This window comes from Papilio polytes, unplaced genomic scaffold (assembly GCF_000836215.1).
Source record: "Papilio polytes unplaced genomic scaffold, Ppol_1.0 DF822622.1, whole genome shotgun sequence".
Taxonomy (NCBI): domain Eukaryota; kingdom Metazoa; phylum Arthropoda; class Insecta; order Lepidoptera; family Papilionidae; genus Papilio; species Papilio polytes.
In genome coordinates this window covers 1,821,951-1,829,200 of record NW_013526582.1, presented here as the reverse complement: position 1 = coordinate 1,829,200, position 7,250 = coordinate 1,821,951, and the positions used below count along the sequence as shown (strand labels likewise).

General features: G+C 35.2%; 1 long non-coding RNA gene across 1 annotated transcript; it reads left to right on the top strand.

Moving 5' to 3' along the window:
* Window positions 1-4,992: 4,992 nt before the first annotated feature.
* LOC106106001 lies at window positions 4,993-6,647 on the top strand. The gene is made up of 3 exons (XR_001225771.1): window positions 4,993-5,084; window positions 5,843-5,953; window positions 6,513-6,647. It is a non-coding gene; the product is annotated as an uncharacterized LOC106106001 (long non-coding RNA).
* The last annotated feature ends 603 nt before the right edge of the window (window positions 6,648-7,250 follow it).

The window sequence follows — 7,250 nt, the reverse complement described above, 5'->3', positions numbered from 1 at the left end:
AATGTCTGACAATCCAACGTGTAAAATATGTGATGTAAATATTGGCTATCTGAACCTCTATCAGCCAATGGTGGGACAGCCCTTAACTAGCTTTCGCTGTCGACGTCGTTCGCGCGGAAATAAAATACTTAGCAAGTAGCCAATGTATTCTTTCAGATAAAAAGTTCCCTATTTAATGAGGTAAATAAATAATTTGTAGAGCACTAACTTTTGGAGTTTTATTATTTATTATTATATTTCATTTTTATTTAATTTTTTCACAACTACAACACCACAACTAATCTGACTACTATTATAAATGCGAATGTTTAGATGGATGTTTGTTAGAGTTTGTAGCCTGAACGGCTGAACGGATCTGGATGAAATTTGGAACAGATGTAGAGCATAGGTTGGAAGAACACAGGCTACTTGCTTTTGTTTTTTTTCATTCCACGCGAAGTCGCAAACGAAATCTAGTACAAAATAAATGAAAATAATCTATACAATTATATTATAATAAAGCGTAAACAGACACTTCTTTGTTGCCTAAGATGTCAGCAATTATTGCATATTTTTGAATAATTATTTTTTTTAATAAAAAAGCCCTACACTTACGTCACGCTTTAGGCTATATATTTTTACGACTCAAAACTTAGGTGGCAAATATTTTGGATAAAAACCCTAATGTGGGAAAGAGCCCATAAATTGCTGCCAACATCAAGGAAGAAAGATTGCTAAGGTTTGTCATGTCATTTTGACATTTGCAACTGATACATTGACAGATGTAAACAAAATAATAATATTTTCATAATTTCATGTGGATGCAGCCGCACGGGAACAGCTAGTATTAAATAAATACGCCCATATTTTAATTTATCTTCTCAAAAGTTTCTTGTTGATGTTAAGTTAATTTATGTTGAAGTTTATGTTGGAGTTTGCTTGGAGTTTTAACAATTTGTGAAGCGAGAAATGCGATAATACGCTTTGCAAACTCGATGAAAACATTTCAAGTGGCTGGGAAATTAAATTTGCTCATTAGTGTATTTATGTTTATTTTCGCTTTGATTCCTATGAACTTATATGGTGCGCGTACTACTCGATTTTTAGCTCTGCAACTAAACAGTTGAATGGGCAAAACAATCGACAATCGCACAACAGTTTTACGATTTTAGTCAAAGGTGTGCGCCCGCTCTTATTAGACAGAGAACATGCACATAAAGAAAATATTTCCCTTACCTACACATACCAACCAAAACTACTTCCACTTCATAATTTCTTAAGTACGGATAGGATGAAAAGGGTATAGCACTAAAATTAGGTTACATTCAAACTGATCTTTGAACGGAATTGCGTCCACTTCACGCGTATTCGAATATCTGAATGTATTTTTGCATCTAAAAATTTTTCGATTACCATTTAGTTTGTGCGGATTCTGGCGTGCGGCCAGTGTCCAGTATAAAATCTGTCAGCGATTTCTCTTGTTAGGACTTCCGCCATTTTATGCATGTTTTTGCGCAGGAAGACATCCTTTTGGCCATGTTTACTTACGTAAGCTAGTGCCAATAAAGAGCATTGTTTTGCAAATATTTGGACATAAATCTACAATTTCACATTGAGACTGTCGAAACATTATGTATTAAAATGTTTTACAAGTTAATTTAGTTAATCATAACAGTGGTAGAACCAACTTTACAATTTTAATCTGAAGGCCAGATCGCCTCCCGCAGTATCACGACCACACAGATGACAGGCGTGAAGAGAAAGCAATTCCACGTTTCGTCTGATGAGTTTTGCTCATGGTCTTTCTTATAAGTATAGGATGGGAAGGGATATGATTGTGGAGATAGACAGGAAGAGAAAATCCTTTTTATGTGTGTCTCCTCCGTCTATTAAGGGTAGGCAACGCATCTGCAATTGTAGATGTCTTTAGGCAGCGGACGCTTCGCCTTTTCGGATTCTGGTGACCGCTAGCTCATTAATTTTGATCAATTAGTTGCACATTTTTCGTGCTGGTGTAGGTTTAGTTTTGGAAATATAAGTCCTATAAATCTTAAAAATTACAATTTTTAGAGACATTTCTACTCAAATCCGACTTACAGTTATTTATTTTAAACATCTTATGATTTTAACATTTCGCAAAACTCTCGTATTAAAGTTTAATGTTGCGAACCTTAGCAAACAATGCGAGACCCGAGCTACGGATTGAAATCTTTGTTTTTCTTCAGCCCCTCAAGATACGTATTTCACATTAACTTTAAAATTGTATTTTCATAGACTTTAGTAGCTTATATTTCGTATATATAAAGTGATTGGATAAATTGTTGATAGAATGATAATCTTACTAACATTATAAATGCGAAAGTTTAGATGGATGGATGTTTGTTAGTGTTTATAGCTTAAACTGCTGAATGAATCTCGATAAAATTTGGCACATATGTAGACGATACACTGGAAGAACACATAGGCTTTCAGTTTTTTTTTTATTCCTCGCGGACGGAGTCGCGGGCGAAAGCTAGTAATAAATACAATAGAATTATAGTAAGAATTAAGATACGAAAATAGGTTATATTAATCTTTATTGTCAAAAGTTATTAAATTTATCGCAACTTAGCGTCAAGTTACTTGTGAAATGCAACGTAAGCCTCGTTAAATCTAGTTTAATTATGACGAGCTTCCTGCATAGCTTTAAAGCTCTAAAGCTGCAGGAATAGAGATTTCCAAAGCTTATAAATATACGAGAGTTCCACATATCGCATCTTAGGAGCTGTATTTACATTTGCTTATACTTACGCCCCGACTTCACACGCACTAAATAATGTGACGCATGATCTAAATAAAAAAACAAACCGCTGTTCAGACTTCTGCATCAGCAGATAAAGAGGGTAGACACAAAAAAGATATATTTTCCCCTATCTATCTATTCCTTTCAAATTCACTAACACAGTGATTCTCAACCTTTTTTTTTTGTTGCCGCACATATTTAATGATTCGAAAATTTGGCGGCACACAAAGATTAAAAAAAATTACTTACTACAACTCACTGCATAAATAGTTTATGACAAAAAAATAAATATACGAAATAAACTAATATATGTCGGAGTTGGGTCTTTCTCCCCGACATCATTACTACCAGGTCTAGGTTTCGTGGGCGTCATTTGGGTGAAGTGCGAGCATCAAAACACTAGAGACACGGATTAACACAATATATTTCGGATTCTACGCTTATCACATAGCAAATCAACAACACCGACCGAGCAGCGGGTTCGTGGCACCGTTCTTACTTCTACTACACTACTTTCCTCAATCGACTCGCCACTTTGCCAACACGCACCACAACATGTCACTACAAACGCCGCCCTCTAAGCACTGAACTGCGCCTCGACCCCGCTCGAGCTAATAAAGGCCACTCGAGGCGCTTGCTCTGCTCTCATTGGTCGTATGCTAGTTGACGTACTTGTAATTTTAAAAAAGAACTAAATACAAATGACATCGAGTTTCTACTTTCGAGAAAAAGAAATTAAATTAACAATACTATCTTAAACAATATTAAAACGTAAGACAATAACGTTTGTTACACATAAAGCAACAATCAATTTATAGCTTCCTGCGACATATATATGTATAACAATAATGACTAAACGTTTGTTAAGGGATTAATTACAAGCTAATAATAAAAAAAAAGCGGCGCAGTGGTTGAGAACCACTGCACAACAGTTCACCACTCTACCTTGTACCAAAATAGTGGGAAGGGATGACCTATATGACATTTGTTAATGTACTTCATGTCCGGTAGAGGGCACTCCAATCAAATACAAATATCGAAGATGTTACAAAAACATTCTCACGATTATTCGAGATACGCCTCGTGTGTGTTCTCTTTTATTACTGTCGACAACACAGTATGTTACGGGAAAAAATTTAAATTACATTCTTCCGAGGCGAGGTAAAGGAAAAGAATTTAATATAATTTAAAATGCGACTACATATACAACTGTGTTATTAAGAACATTTAAACTTTTTATTAATAATTCTCTAGCAAAAACGTAGATATGTGTTACTGTAAATAATTCCATATGTGTGTAAATTTTTGTTTAATGAGTACACTTGCTTTGAAGAGACATTTAATTCGTATACTAAATCAGTCATACCAGACAGAGGACCTAGCATGAAAATTTTCGAGAAAAGTATTCGTAACGTCGTCAAAAATTTTTTTATGCTACTTCCATATTTACGAAATCTACCAAAAATATTATAAGTAAAGTATTAAAAAATTTAAAAAAGTGAAATAAACATTGGCAGCAGCGCTCTGAAATTGAAGCACTAAGTAAACAGTCGAGCCACTTGAGTAGCGAAAAACAAATTCATTTGCAAAAAAATTCATTAATGTGAACCGAATCGTATTGAAAGTCAACTTTAACTTATACTCGATTTTGCCCGCGACTTCGTCTGCGTGGAATTAAAAAAAATTACCTATGTATTCTAGACTATGATCTATATATATACAGTGGTAGAGCCCGCTTTAACATCTTCGCACGAATGGGCCGGCTCGCCCGGTGTAATACCACGACCACACAAAAAACAAGCGTGGATTGGAAGTAATTCCGCGTTTCGTCTGATGAGTGTGTTGACAGAGCCTTTTTTTAGTCTCTTTCCCTTTCCATCATTTTCTTAAGAGAAAAATGGGAAGGAGAAGTGGATTTGACGGTAGAGGAGACGCATAGAAAGGGGAAATGTCCCCTTTCATGTGCATCTCCTCCTCCGTCAGTTAAGGGTAGGCAACACATCTGCAAGTGCAGATGTTTATGGGCAGCGGTCGCTCTCATTTTGATGGATTTAGTTGTCCGCTTGCACGTTTGCCACCTTATATTATAAAAAAAAATCTATGCGAAATTTAGGCTACAAATTCTAACATACATCCATCCATCTCCATCCGCATTTATAATATTAGTATTAGTATGAAGTATGATTATTATTTTTTATCTGTGATTCCACTTCTACTTGTCGATCTATACTTCAACATTGTCACTTAACAATTGTCATCATGAACAAAATTTACAAATAATTTAATTTACACTTTTCGTATCCTTTACTATGTAAAATCAACAGTAAGTATACTTCATTTATTACAAATTAAACTTACTAATATAGTGTGTAAGTTTGTATGGATGTTTGTACGTATCTCTCAAACGATATATGAACCCCGTACCCGTCCAAATCCAGTTCCTCTAACCTTTATTTCGTTATTAGACAGTGGAAAGGGTAAGAGAACTGGAATTATGTATTTACGAGTTGTACTCCATGGTTATAATTTTTTTTATGACATGATAATTGTTATTGGTGTAAAAAGGCACGAAGCCTACAAACGACGATTTGACGGAAAGTGAAATGCGAAAGTTTAGATGGATGGATGTTTGTTAGAGTTTGTAGCCTAAACGGCTGTACGGATTTCGATGAAATTTGGTATATATGTAGAGGACGGTGTGACACAAACACATAGGCTACCTAATTTGTTATTCTTTTAATTCCACGCGGACTGAGTCGCGGACGAAAGCTAGTAATATTGTAAATGCGAAAGTATAGATGGATGTTTGTTAGTGTTTGATGCCTAAACTGCAGAACAAGTCTTTATGAAATTTGGCATGGATGAAGAAGATGACCTGGAGGAACACATAGACTACCTACTTTTGTTTGTTTTCTCCATTTGAATGGAGTCGCGGTTAAAAGCTAGTGTTACCATATTGTAAAATTTAAATAAATAGAATTAAGTCACGACCAAGCAGATAAGAACTTCGCATTAGGAGCTAACCATTGCAACGTTTACTATGGTCTCTGCTATTGTTAAAATTTAAACATAACTTTCCAGGTGTAGATGTGATCTTGTATCACATGTGTTTTTGCATCTGTGTACCCCAGTTGTGCTGTTATCCTTCTCTATTCAGTCCTTGTCTCGCTTGCCTGCCATTCTGCGTTAAAGGTACATTTCTTTACAAATGTTATAAATGCGAATGTTTAGATTTTTTATAATATAAGGCGGCAAACGAGCAAGAAGCAACCTGAATCCACCGAAATGGAAAGCGATCGCTGCCCATAAATATCCGCAATTGCAGATGCGTTGCCTACCCTTAATTGACGGAGGAGGAGTCGCACATAAAGAGGACATTTCCCCTTCCTGTGCGTCTGCTCCACTGTCAGATCCACTTTTCCTTCCCATCCTTTCATCTTAATAAAAGGAAAGAGACAAAAAAGAAAAGATTGGTGGATGTTTACAGCATAAGCCGCTGAACGGATCTCAATTTTATTTGCTACTACAGTGTTTGTAAGAAGAAGCGCACTTTATATCATTGTAAGAAACAAGGCAATTATTCTGTAAATCTGTTACAATGATTTTTCGCGACTGTACATATAAACTAAGAATTTAAAATAAAATGTTGTACGCAGGTGTGAAGAAATTGAATTTTTCTATATTGCCTTGTTATTCATTAACCTTATTGACCTTTTCAATGAATTGTGAACTCTATACCTTTGTGTTTTAGGTATAAAATGGTGCCAATGCTTCATCGTTAACTACGACAGCGAGGAAAACTTGCATCCATCTACACAACAGACCAACAAAAACCAAGATCGTTCTAAATGATTCATTCTTTGGATAATAAATTTGTATATATGTATATTTGCTTTTATTATACTAAAAGAAATCTGAAAGTAACCCTAGTGTGGAGAAATTAATTAAAAGGTTAGGATGGATGAGGTTAGAAAAGATTAGATAGATGAACGGATTGCGTGAAAGGTGACATCATGGGAGTGTTGCCAGATGACGGAAGAAAGATTAACCTGGAGAACTCTGGTGCGTCCCTAAGGGAGTTAATCAGTGATAAAGTCCAGAAAAGGGATAGCTAACCAGAGACAAAAATGTTCTAGCTTTGCTTTTTAAACGACCACTGAAACTGAAACATCTTTAAGGATTCAAACTATATGAAAATATGAAGATTGAACGTAATATGAAAGTATACAATATTAGGATATTCAGAAAAGGCAGAATAATGTCAACCTCTTTGTAATCTATGCTTTATAGAATTTGACTGAGTCATATTTATGTCAGTTTAAATATCTTTTGTGATGTGAGTTTCAAATAATCCGATATATTAAATCAAAATCAATGTGTATTTTTCTAACTAGTGGCTTTTTCTCTTGGTGTCCGTTATTATTTATTTGTCCTTGGATATTCTGCGTACCTCTTCCTATACCGTGTCTACTTCTGTTCTCTTCGTATA